This window comes from Onychostoma macrolepis, chromosome 05 (genome assembly GCF_012432095.1).
Source record: "Onychostoma macrolepis isolate SWU-2019 chromosome 05, ASM1243209v1, whole genome shotgun sequence".
Lineage (NCBI taxonomy): Eukaryota > Metazoa > Chordata > Actinopteri > Cypriniformes > Cyprinidae > Onychostoma > Onychostoma macrolepis.
Genome location: NC_081159.1, coordinates 5,223,876 through 5,238,284, shown reverse-complemented (window position 1 = coordinate 5,238,284; position 14,409 = coordinate 5,223,876). Strand labels below are relative to the sequence as shown.

Sequence of the window (14,409 nt, the reverse complement as noted above, 5' to 3'; positions counted from 1 at the left end):
CATATTCCAGAATAGTGGCATGTTACATGGTTTTCAAACAGAGTGCTTCAACCATAATATCAAAATCCATTGCCATGGGCTCCCTGGAGATTGTCCTGTGGGGTTTTATAATGGAGTTTTTCAGTTCATGAGTGAAATAAAGTCTGCGGTAAACATAACTTGATACTTGGATATTTCGTTGTAAACTGCACACACTTACACCCCAAATGTTCTTATGTAGTTACGTATTGCAAACATACAGTGAGGGAAAAAATTTTTGATCCCCAGCTGATTTTGTACGTTTGCCCACTGACAAAGAAATTATCAGTCTATAATTTTAATGGTAGGTTTATTTGAACTGTGAGAGACAGAATAACAACAAACAAATACAGAAAAACGCATTTCAAAAAAGTTATAAATTGATTTTCATTTTAATGAGTGAAATAAGTATTTGATCCCCTATCAATCAGCAAGATTTCTGGCTCCCAGGTGTCTTTTATACAGGTAACGAGCTGAGATTAGGAGCACTCTCTTAAAGGGAGTGTATAACCTGTATAAAAGACACCTGTCCACAGAAGCAATCAATCAATCAGATTCCAAACTCTCCACCATGACCAAGACCGAAGAGCTGTCCAAGGATGTCAGGGACAAGACTGTAGACCTACACAAGGCTGGAATGGGCTACAAGACCATCGTCAAGCAGCTTGGTGAGAAGGTGACAACAGTTGGTGCGATTATTAGCAAATGGAAGAAACACAAAATAACTATCAATCTCCCTCGGTCTGGGGCTCCATGCAAGATCTCACCTCGTGGAGTTTCAATGATCATGAGAACGGTGAGAAATCAGCCCAGAACTACACGAGAAGATCTTGTCAATGATCTCAAGGCAGCTGGGACCATAGTCACCAAGAAAACAATCAGTAACACACTACACCGTGAAGGACTGAAATCCTGCAGCGCCCGCAAGGTCCCCCTGCTCATGAAAGCACATTTACAGCCCATCTGAAGTTTGCCAATGATTCAGAGGAGAACTGGGTGAAAGTGTTGTGGTCAAATGAGACCAAAATCCAGCTCTTTGGCATCATCTCAACTCAAAAGTGATGCAAAAAGTGTTTGGAGGAGGAATGATGCATATGACCCCAAGAACACCATCCCCACCGTCAAACATGGAGGTGGAAACATTATGCTTTGGGGGTGTTTTTCTGCTAAGGGGACAGGACAACTGCACCGCATCAAAGGGATGATGGATGGGGCCATGTACCGTCAGGGCCAGGGCATTGAAGCCAGCCAGGGCATTGAAAATGGGTCGTGGATGGGTATTCCAGCATGACAATGACCCAAAACACATGGCCAAGGCAACAAAGGGGGGGCTCAAGAAGAAGCACATTAAGGTCCTGGAGTGGCCGCCAGTCTCTAGACCTTAATCCCATAGAAAACCTGTGGAGGGAGCTGAAGGTTCGAGTAGCCAAACGTCAGCCTCGAAACCTTAATGACTTGGAGAGGATCTGCAAAGAGGAGTGGGACAAACATGTGTGCAAACCCGGTGGCCAACTACAAGAAACATCTGACCTCTGTGATTGCCAACAAGGGTTTTCCCACCAAGTACTTAATCATGCTTTGCGAAGGGGTCAAATACTTATTTCACTCATTAAAATGCAAATCAATTTATAACTTTTTTGAAATGTGTTTTTCTGGAATTTATGTTGTTGTTGTTCTGTCTCTCACCGTTCAAATAAACCTACCATTAACATATTTGTACATATTTACATATTTAAAAATAAACATAGCTGCTTCAAAATGAGTAGTTTCATTTTGGGTGTGTGTAATGTAATACATTATAGAGCAAAACGTCTCAATTAATATTTTCCACAGACATGTTTTACTCATTAATTGAAAAAAAATTATAAAAACCCATTGGAAAAACTCTGAGGAATCCATTGTGAAGTAGACTTCAGGATTTTCATATCAAGGCTGTAGCGCTCTCCTTAGTCTCACATAGCCAGACCTTCAGACTGACAGCTGAAGGTCTGGAATTCATGGCAGCTTTCATCGGCCAAGGCCCGCCCATGAGGCTGGTTGACGACATGTCAAACAACCAATCGCATGGAAATGTTGGCACAATAACAGACCGGTGTGTAAAACTCTGGGACGTATTTTAAAGATTCTATGCCGCGAAGTTAAAATATTTCACATACTTTTGAAAATCCAGCGTTTAGTTGATCCTGATAAGCGCTCATCATCACAGTTGTAAACACGACGGCTTTCTTCTTTTGTGAGGGTGTTTGGCGTCTGAGGCTGAGACTGTGCTCTCCTTGTATTGTAAGCGGACTGGAGGATTGAAATGTGCTTTCATTCTATAGAGCAGTGCAGCATGCTTGAAATCTCTCATTTTATGTTCCACAGAAGAAAGTAAGTTATATGAGTTATATGGAACGACATGAGGGTCTGAAAATGAGCGGTTTTTCCTATTTGATTGACGTATTCCTTTAAATGTGCATGACATCAGGGTAACATGGTGACTTTGAGTTGTTGTTTTTACAAGAATCCTGGTAAATGATGTGAGACTTTAAAAAAAAAGAAAAGATAAACACGTATGTATCTGCCCGTGAATGCCGAGCTCCGTGCACTCACACATGCACGCGCAGATCAAAGAAACCGTGTCTTCTCATAAATGAGATTTTCCTCGGCCAGACCTTAATGATCCATCTCTCTCAGTGGAGCATGAGGAGAGCAGGGGACGGCAGCGGTGGAATACAGAGCAGAGCGGAGGCACGGGGCTCTCTAAAGGCTACAAACCTGAGCAATGTGCTGCATGCGGCTATTCAAACACAGCATCACAGTGGGGTGAGAAACAAACAAAATGAAAAAAGCAATTGAAATTTTAGAATCATACACACATATGCACCTGTTCCTTTGACTCTGATATGGTGCAGTGACAAGCTGCTGTTTGAAATTCAATGAAATACACCTCAGGAAAAGAATGAAAGGAATGAAAGGAAATACTGGAGAGTGAGAGGTAGGAAAGACGAGGATGAGACAGGAGTCACTCTGAAACACTCATGTGTCTTTGGCATTTGGGAACTCTTTTATGATGCTGTGTGTATATGTCAGTGGCTTGTGGTAGCATATGGAGGCATGGTCCTCTCTCTGCCTTTGGCTTTTTTAGTCCTTTTTTTTAGTCTTGTCAAATTCAGGTTTGACGTTTATACGCATTCCAGTTCAAACAGTGGAGCGTGGCGCAAGCAACACCATTAGAATCCCCAGGAAATGCATTACCTTGTAAAATGTACACTTTGTAGTTAAAAACATCTAGCATAAATGGAAATGTACAGTTACCAGGTTAAAGGAACAGCTTTCCATACTCTTAGCAACAAGCAACCAATATTTTTGTTTGAATGCACATTTTGAAAATTTTATTCTGCGTCTTGTTTTTTTTTGTGTGTGTGTGTGTGTGTTTTTTGACACCCCAACATAAAAAGTATGTGTTTGGAAAACTTGGCTAATAATGAACTACTAAAAATGCAGAAAAAAATCTATGACTTTCTAACTGTTTTTAGCTATCATTATTGTTAATATTCACCTTCTTTTCAGACCATTAGTCATCAAATCCTCTGTGAACACAGCAGGTGTCATGTTGATCACAGCCACGGAGGTGACGCTTTAATTTAACCGAGCTCAGTTCTGGTTAAATATCGACTCGCTTACAGATCACCGTTTTAAGTTCAGACATGACCGAACGTGATGTCTGGGTGTAATTAGTCTGTCCTTTTTCACCAGTTTGACCCATTCAGGCTATTAACAAGTACGAATCGTTGCATTTACAGGATAAGCGGCCAATCACAGCGACATGGAGGCACAAGAGACACTCCCTCTTAATTTTTTTCTGATATTGTCGCTTTTTTTAAAGATTTTAAAACTAAAATATTATTTTAAAAATGAATTCTTTACACACTTTTTGATTTCACTTTTGGACTATATATATATTTTTTCATATAGTTGATTTGTTTTTGCCTCCTTAGAGAAAACAGTGAAAACACCCCTGGTATATGTGTGTGTTTGACAGCTAGAGATGAAACAAACATAATCTAAATGCTTTGATGTTTACTCTACAATCTAACTCAGTCATGCACAGGAAGAAGAAAAAGAGACGTTCTTTTAAAAATGAAAGGCTGAAAGAGCATTTGAGAGATTTGGGAGCTGATTTCTGATGGATGCTGTGTCGTGTCTGTGTGTGTATTAGTCAGCCGGTGAGGAAACAGGAACGTAATCTGAATGCTTTGATGTTTAGTCTGATCTTCCCTTTTTACAATCTCTCACACACATAGTGTAATGCATAGGAGAAAGAGAAAGAGACTTTGGAAAATGAAAGTCGGAAAAGAGAGAGAAAGAGCTGAAAGAGAGGTCTGTCTTTATCTGCTGCTGGGCTCATGTTCTTTTGAAAGAATGAACCCTGCGCCTTCAAGGGCACCGTGCTATTGTTGAGGAATGCTATCTCTTACAAAAGACACACACACACCCATACACATACACACACACACACACACACACTGTACACATTCTCTCAGAGCTCCTTGTTCACATCAGTAGAACATTGCAAAGCAAAGAGAGTCATCTTTATGTTTGCAGGTTCTCATGCAGGAAGTCTCTCCGGAGCAGAGGAGCCTTTCTGGAGCTGAGAGTTCTGGTCCCGCATAAACACGAGCATGTCTTTGAATTGAGATTAACAAACACTCTCTGCCTGATATTCTCTTGGGATCATGCTTAGATCAACACTTACACACACACACACACACACACACTGAGAGCTGGCATTGAACATCTCTCCTGGCTACATAATAGGGACTGTTTTACATGCAGATGTGTTTGCGATGAGGAAGTATTTGCGTACGCAGCATACACGCGCATCAGAGCAATGTTATCACATGCTACATGTTTGTTCAACAGCGAACTCTTTTTCTCTAGGTCTGTCATGTCATTTTTATCAATCTGAATGTGTACAGAATTACAACAAAAATGGAATAAGGTCCTCGCTGATAAACTGCTAGATGAGGAGATAGATTGTGAGGTTACTGAGTTTTTCTACTTGCTAATGTATTATTCAGAACTCTATTTTAATTAACTGAATTAACTTTTTTCCCGGTCTAAAATGAGCTTTAATATGCACACAATATGTATTCATTGTTTCAAGAAAAGTAGCAATCCAATCTTTTAGGACATTACAGACTTGGATTAAATTAATATAAAATGAGCAGTTTCCACAGATTCCACAAACCATGTTTGAAACCCTTCAGTGACCAAGCGTACTGTATTTATGCAGGTTACTGTGTTGTTTAGCAAAGCCTAGTAGTTTAACATCTGTATTTAACTAATTAGAATTGGTAATGTGGTATCTTGGTATTTTGCATTATTATAATATATATTCATATCTACTTATTAGCTTTTATTTTATATTGAAGGCTTATATTGAAGGCAGTCTGCCAAAACGATGTGTAAACGCTTGCGGAATGTTCCACTCTATGATGTAATAGTGTGGATAAGCACCGCCTCCGCAGAAGATCAACGCCTGCTTCTACATCGATGCCTGTTTAGCCCCGCCCACAGATTCATGCATGTAGTGTAAATAACAAAAGCCTTTGCATTGCCTTCCTTCTGATCCCAAATTTAGGAAAGAGTGGACAAATGTTTTTAATGAATTTGCAGACCACGTCAGTAAGAACTCAGTCCTTTGTTCACTTCATTTTACTGCGGATTCGTTTACAAACAAGACACAATTCGATGCAGGATTTTCAGAAAGATTGAAACTAAAAGACAATGCTGTGCCGGCTATATTTCAACCGACAGTAATCTCGATTAACTGTCTTATTATGTGGTCACTATTGCTTTGTCTGTTATTACAGATAATTTGATATGTACTGAGTATTTATGCGTTTTTGACCTAAATCACTGCAGCGTCCATTTATGAGGAATGTATGCTGTCAAACATACACAACTATTATCATAGCCGTGGGCGTTTACTTCTGAGTCTACAATCCACCACACCTACCCAAACAGAGCGTTCCAATGAGGGGTCAAAAACAGGACAGAAAATAGTCTTGTTTTTTGATGTAAAAATCTTGATACCATCATAAGTGGACCTCAGAGAACAGTACAAAATAATATAAAATAAAAAACAGGCAGTTCATGACCTCTTTAAAGAGACTACAGCTTAATAAATCTGCTGCTGTCATTGTCATTTAATGTTAATCAAACAGCAAAAGAAAAAGAAAAATCTCTCACTGCTCTTGACTGAATCACTTTGGTAGTTATAATAATAATGTATATTTGATCCATACATTGAAGATTATGCAGTGGTTTATTTTTACATTGATTATTCAATTTCTGTAATACTTCTTGAGTGACCTGAACAAACTCATGTCCTTAAACAGGCTTTAAGTGAAGCGAGTGTGATTTGTTTTGTGGCTTTTTTCAACAATGGAGTTTGACAAGGCAGTTTAGGGCAATATTAACTGTTTAATTTGGCTTTATCCTTTTAGCTATGTACCTGTAGGCCATATACCTGTGTGGAGGAACTGGCATGTGAATTTATTTATTTATTATAAACTGCTCAAAAGGCAAGGCAGGAACATGCTGGTCAATGGAGAGTTTCAGTTTCTGTAATTAATAAATAAATAAAATAATTATAAGTTCTATGTTTGGTCATCTGTTATTCAATTACTTTTCCTGTTTTTCTTGGTATTGGTTCAGTGTTGTTATTGAGATATTCGAAGTCCTGTATGAATGTTTCTTTGTTCGTTCTGTGCTTCCTGATCTCAGTAACTGAGATTTGGTGAGGCTTTTTTGCCTGTAGAAGCAGGTGGGCTGAAGTGACTCCAAATTGGCAAAACATTAAGCTGGTACTGGTTGAATTGCTCTGATGGTAGTTAATTCTTCTAGAGTCCTGATACATTTTTCCAATCGACAGCCCTAAAAAATAGCATATAAAGATTAATCTCTATTTCTAGAATGGAATTGGCATGCTGTCTTCTCAGATCTTGAGAGCTGTGTAAACAGAAGCCTATTGCTAAGATCATGTACACAAAGATTAATTCTAAATATCTATAATTGACACTGAGTCGTTGAGCAGTGCTTAACAATGTGGCCAACATGATCTTCCTGGGTCCATTAAATTCTTATACCACTAAAGAGAAACACTCTCTTCAAGCCTGAAACTTTGTTTCGTTTATTGAGATTGAGGCCCACAGAGAGAGAGAGAGAGAGAGAGTGAGAGAGAGAAAGCTCTGTGATAGGTAAAAGAGATTCTCGTTGTCATAAAGTTTCATTCTAATCACAAGCTTCATTGGATCAGAAAATGCAGCCCCTCATTTCAGAGGTAGTGGGGCGTGATGTCAGACCCAAACACACACTCAAACACACTCACACACACACACACTCGCACAGTGTCAGCGAGACAAGGTGTCATTCATTCTTAACAAGCTGCAGAATAGGAAAAGAGTCTTTCCTCTCACTGCACTTGCTCACTGGAGGCTCATCTAAGCCTTCTTTGTATGCGTTTTACAATTATTCGAATAAAGTTCATAGGTGAGGGACAGGCCAGATTTCAGAGGAAGATGATCTGTTTTTGACCTGCATGCAGTGCTGCAGCAAGAATCTATCCCATAACCCTTTTATACTCCCGTACTGTCTGTCTCAGCACAGGACAAACGCACAGCTGTGTTTGTGTTGCCCTTTAAATCTATGATCTGTGTCCGTGGAACATCTTTGTACAGGAGAGTCATACCAGCGTTACAAATATGTTAGAGCATACATGTGAGTGGAGAGGGAGCATGTGACCCCTGATCAGCTCTGCTGCTCTAATGCACTTACAGAGTTCATACTCAGGGGGAATATCTGACCGCGGATCAACTCCTCTGCACTAATGCACTTACAGAGTTCAGATTCAGGTGGCAATATCTGACCCCAGATATCAGCTCTGCTTCAGTTACAGATATAAACACACTCATGCTTTGTACATTGTTTTTGGGTTGGAAAAATGAGAGCAGAAAAATAAGGATTCAGCTCTATTTATTTATAAACATTTCAGGGGTAGAAAATGGATAAACAGATTAAATATATTTGATTTCCATATGTGGGCAGACATGAAACACCCCTTTTCACTGATTGGTCAACCGAAGATGCTGTCATCACTTAGTTCCATACTACAGAATAATAATCGTCCACTGTGAGTGAGACAATATTTACACACTTTATTGGGTCGACATCTGGATAACTTTGTATAACTCTGCACAGTGCACACACAACTGGGATTGAGGATTTTTTGCACTGAAAAAAAATGACACCCTTTACCTTTAAAAATTCAATATATCCACCTTTTCCGGTTTGGGCAAGTTCCACTTAAAAAGACTGAAACAAATCACTTCAGATCATAAAGTTGCGCAACAAATATTCCTTATCTGTCCGTTTGACTGAATGAGCTGTAAATTTTCCTTCATGTTCTATTTTCAGATGTCAGAGGAGTAATGTAATGCTTGGTATTTTAATGTGGTATAACAAGAAAATCTATGGCAAAAGCTCTTTTCAATCCACTGCATTCTTTTCTTCCTCATCTTTTACTTTGTATTCCGCTGTAACAATATGAAAAAGACAACATATACTGCGCATTTGATGTGCCGATTCAATTTGTGATATAAACCATGAATAATTCACTGGAATGCACTGAGAATCTCTCAGGTTTTTGTCTCCCCAAATCCTCACCTCTCTTTCCATGATTGTTTTCACACCGATGCTTTAAAATCTAATTGTCTGCCGTTTTCACTTCTAATCCCTATTAGCAGCGTTTACTGAAATGTTTCAACAGCAGGTGAATTCTTGCTGTGTCAAAATGGCAGAAATCACTTTAAAATATCACATTCTGAAATATTATCACACAGCGTTTGTTGAAGTCATCGTATGTTAATATAGAAATGTTTTTACTGCAGTGGTATTTAATACTGAAAGTACGTTACTAAAAACTGAAAGTAATTTTTAATGCTTTTATACATTTATATTTCCTTTTAATCAGTAGTTGAAGGGTGAGTATACCTCATTGTGCCCAGTTTTTGAAAATGCTTATTATTGCATTCAGAGAATGAATCTTTTGCTGATTGCTTACAGGGTAACAGAAGTTACTTCCATAATTTGCACAAGTGTCATGGGGTGTAGGAAAAAGGTGGATACAATCTGGCAGTGTTTCAATGACAGTGCCCTGATACTTTTGAATCTTAAAAAAAAAAAAAAAAACTTGAACTGTGAACATGTGGTCCAAATTAATTTAGATGAGATTGTGTACTGTGATATAATATCAAGAAAATATGTCTTGATTATGTCTGCACAGTCTGCATTCAAAAAATAAAAAATTAAATAAAACAGTATAGCAAAACTAGTCTGATTCACAAATAAATGCTCATGAGCCATTATTTAAATTTGCATATTTGAGTCAGACTGTTGTATCCTTCACATAAGGAACAATGAATCTGTCAGAATTATGTAATTAACATCTTACTGAACCGCTAATGCCTCTAAATTAAGAAGGGTTTTGTGTATTTTAAACACCTACGTGTAGAAGAGTTCATTTGCAAAAACCGATAACTCCATTTTTATTTTATTGTTTTCAGAAATCACGTTTTTCTTTTATTGCGCATTCCAAGTAATAGCAATCAAATTGCAGTTGGGTTGTTTTAATTAAGAATAACTTCAACAAATACAGGTAATTTACAAAATTAAAGTTAATTGAAAGTGTGTTTGTTTGTTTTTTTACATATTAAAAGTTTGTTTCATGTTTTAGAGTTTAAAAAAAACACTCGTTTAATCTTTGTAATCTCATCAGATGACAATGTAGATGCCTGACAAAACGTTGTTGTTGTGATCATAAACTATATGGATGTGATTACACGCAAAACACGGAGCTTTTCCCTCACCATTGTAACACGCTGCTTTTGCAAGGCTCCATGAAAACGTTTCAGCTTTTATTTTCCTTTTATGCCCTGAAGAAGATATCACAGGTTCATCAAGTTCATCAAAATTATCCATCCTCGATCACTTTTAGTCAGCTTTGACAACTCCTCTCAGCTAGCATGTCTTTTCAAAGTGAAAATAGCCTTGTCACCAGACCTGAATACAGCATGCTGATTCGCTAAAATGGACTTATCTGTTCTTCTGTTCAGAAACAACAAGGGAGCTTGTCGGCTTTTGCAGTAAAACGTGAACCCGCGATGCCTTGACATATTGCAATACCAGCTTTTTTGACAAAACGTGTTTAGGGTTAAGATCGCTATATGTGGAGAATAATGCAAGGCATTTTTGAAAGTGGCGTTTATCGGTTTTTGCAAATAAACTCTTCATATTGTCATTTAGCTCATGCTTTTGTCCATAGTGACATACAGATGAGGAACATCACAAGCAAGGTATTATAAGAGCTAACAATACATGTAGTACTGCAATGCCAAGGTTCTGTAAGGTTCTTGTAGTCCTGTAATGCCAAGGAGTATAAAGGAGAACAGAATCTAGAGCAGAAGTAAAAGTGCAGAAAAATAAGAGTGTTTTTTTAAAAATAGAATTTATTTATAGCAAGTGCATTTGATTAATAGAGTATTTGTGGTTGATGCCAAGTGCTCATAGAGGAATATCTTCACAGACTTTTTGTGTATTTAGTGTACAAAGTGTATTTAGACACTCATGAGCAGATTGTTGTATTTTAGTTTACAGAGTTTATTTTTGTATTATTACATTTTAATTAAATAACCTTAAAATGGCAATTAAAATAAACTATACAATCTTTTAAATTAAATCCAAGTAGAGTTTGCTTAGGTTGCACGCTGAACCAGTGCATAGATACACTGCAACTTTTATTTGAAACTGACCATCACTATGCCATTCTTACTCAGACAGCAGAGCACTTGAAGTGTGAACTTTAAAGGTTGCAGGGCAACCTTCTCCTATGTGCCTGTTTGGTACACCCTAAGCTGCCAGAGAAACACCTTACTGCCAATTTACTTTGAATCTGAATGTTATGTTGACAACGTAACACAAAAACACTTGTTCATAGCATCAAATGTAGAGCATTGCACTGTGAATACAGGACCTGATGTGCAGTTTTAATTTGGTTTCTGTCGCTATCTGTGTGGAAGTTGCAATATCATATAAGCAGTAACAGTATTGTGACATTTATCCGAGTGAAACAGATTATTGAAAATGGAAAAAAAAAAAATGAACGGCAGGGACTTGGTTCAGTTCATTGATTGTTGATTGGATGGAGGCTGATCTGAATTTGTAAGAAATGATTGGAATCCAGAGAGAGAAGTCTAGTTTCACATGGACATTTTGATTTAAAATCAGGACAAAAGGGGAAAAATTCATTAATCATTCACAGTGGATTAATCATTCACCATAACATCAACAATATGCTTTTAAAAATAGATAGGGTGATTTTTATTTTATTATTATTATTTGTTTTGTATACTTTGTATATGGTAGTAAAAGTAATATGCCACTCTGAACATATCTGTAGACATTGCGTCAAGAATGGCTTTGAATCATTATGGCTGTTTACTGCTGCAGGGATACTAACAAAGATGAGACTCAGGGCCAGAACCAAAAATGGATGTCTTTCTCATTATATGGACACTCAAGCCACACACAGATAAACACTCCCAAGAAACCGACTGGCAGATCAGAGAGGAACAGGTGCATGCTGGGAGATCTATACAATCAGTTAAGAGACCAACTACATGTTGTCAGAGTACAAGCCAGCACACACACATACACACACATCCTTCTAATCTTCAGGCTGAAGTCTAATCATCTGTTATTTTCCTGTCATAAATAATGGATCTAAGTGTTCAGAGTGCCGCAGATTCACTCTTTTACATGCTAATGTTAACTTATTCCCCCTAGACCATTTAGCCAGCATACACACACATACATACACAATAGGAAAAAACACAATAAACATTGAAAAAAAAAAAAAACATTTTGCACATACACATTTTTACTTCAGAAGGCATTTTAAGGGGCACACATATGCGTTACTGCTATATGCATTTAACCCATGTTTACGCACTCTACCCTATCTGTGAAATGTCCTCGTCTGCATAATTTTACCTTCCGAATTCTTCAAACATGGTCAAAGGCATCCAGTCACAAATAAGAGGCAAGTAAAAGGCATCACAAGGTGCTAACAACTTGAAAATCACAGAAAATGCCTCTTGATGGATTCCATTTTGGCATGAAACAGCATTTACCTTTCACCTTTCACAAGTAACCATATTTATTAATAGTGTATTTTTTGTTAACACTATTTAGTATAGGCATGCAAAAATGATAGACAGGCGTTATCAGATTAAAAGACCAATCTACCAATCTCACTGCTTCCTCTGATGTGACTTTTAATGTATATTACCCTCTTCATATTCATGGCACACTTTAGGAGCTTAGTGGAAACAAAGGAAAGCGGAAGAGACGCTGCCTCTCTCTGAATGTGTTCGCTGATGCTTCTGCTGAATAGTGATACTTTAGTCATTTATAAATTATTGATTTGTCTATTTAAGAATTATTTTTATCATCCAACTTCATGGAATAGTTTGTCCAAAAATGAAAATTTGCTAAAAATGTACTCAACCTCAGGCCATCAAAGATGTAGATGAGTTTGTTTCTTATGTAGTATGTCATCACTTGTTCACCAATGGATCCTCTGCGGTAAATGGGTGCCATCAGAATGACAGTCCACAAGTAATCCACACTGTGTGTTTGTAATAACATTTTTAACCTTAAACCAGTCTTTTTGAGTGCACTATCCATAATTTAGCTTTTTCCAGTGAAAAAGTCATCTTGTCTGAATCAGGAGAGAAATAAGTACAGATCAAGCACAAGAGAAAACAGTCCAAAACGGTTCTAAACAGATATGTCTGGGGATTGTGATGTGAGGACAACAGGGGATGGACTTTTCCACTGGAGGAAGCATTATTCTGGAACATGAACTCGAAGAAGTTTTCGCCAGAAGTTGTAACTTAGAGCTAAAATGCCTTAATAATGGATTTGTTTCTTACAAACATAGCTTTTCACTTAACAAGATGTTACTGATCGACTGGAGTCATGTGGATTACTTGTGTAATATTATGTGTTTATTAGCTGTTTGAACTCTCATTCGGACTAACAAAGGAAATTTTAATGTTTTAACTGTTGATTTAAAAGGAATAATGATAATTACAGCAAAGATAGAAACCTTTAAGAGAAAGGAATATTTATTCATCTATCCTATCTAAGGCATAAATTCACTTTTTACATGCAAAGTATATATTTTAGGTTTCAGTATTTAGTATTTCTTTCTTTCTTTCTCTAAGTACTATATAATATTCACTCTTACAAATAAAGTTGCTTAAAAGTTTCTTCACAGCGATGCCATAGAAGAACAATTTTTGGTTCCGCAAAGAACCATTCAGTCAAAGGTTCTTTAAAGAACCATCTCTTTATAATCTGAAGAACCTTCTTTTGCCACAAAGAACCTTTTGTCAAACAGAAAGGTTCTTCAGATGTTAAATGTTCTTTATGGAACCATTTAGACAACAAGGTTCTTCTATGGCATCGTGAAGCACCTTTATTTTTAAGAGTGTTGTTCATTTATTGGTTATCAACCATAACATGTAAAGAATTGTAGACTTGTTGTTAGAAGATCAGAGTGCATCACTTTTCAAACCGATAAATGCATCCATTTTTCTTTTCATGTGACCATCTGAAGCAGAAGTGTGAAGATTTGTGGTGATTCAGCAGGTACCCAAAGCACTTGTGTGTGCTGTAGGCAGGGCCATTTTTAGGAAATGCTGGAAGACCCCTGTTTTAAACATTTTTAATGACACAGCATTTTAACAGATTTAAGCAGCTGAATATTATAAAAACATCCCCTTTTTAAACATTATCAAAAAAGACTGATCAGAAATGCAAATGTGTAGACATTTTTTACATGTCTGCAAGTGACAAAAATAAAGGCCAGAAACAGGCTCCGTTAGTCTGCTACATTAATGTTTAACAATGCATGTCAGTTTAAAGTCCTGTTCACACCGCCAGCAAAATGCCTTGTCACCACTCATTATACTGGTTTGTTGCTACATTGCTAGTTCCCTGGTGCCCTAGTAATGGTTACAGTATAAAACAGCATCTTGTCGATATTGAGGATTATGTTATTCAGTTTGAAATCAAATCAGCTTTTATACTGCTCTTATTGAACGTGAATGAGCTCAGGTCACTTTGTGGCTGTCATTAGTGGTGTGAATGAGGCTTGAGGGATATTTCTGTTGGCTTCAAAGAGTTTGTGTAATGATGCATTTAGAACCTTGAAAAAGATGCAACATGTTGGAAAATGCGTTTATGTATATGATTTACTCTGACCTTGGCTGATCACAG

General features: G+C 37.4%; 1 protein-coding gene across 8 annotated transcripts in view; it reads left to right on the top strand.

The window, feature by feature from the left end:
• tenm1 (teneurin transmembrane protein 1) overlaps positions 1-14,409 on the top strand; it is a 211,156-nt gene that overhangs the window by 40,833 nt on the left and 155,914 nt on the right. The gene's annotated exons all lie outside the window — the stretch shown is intronic.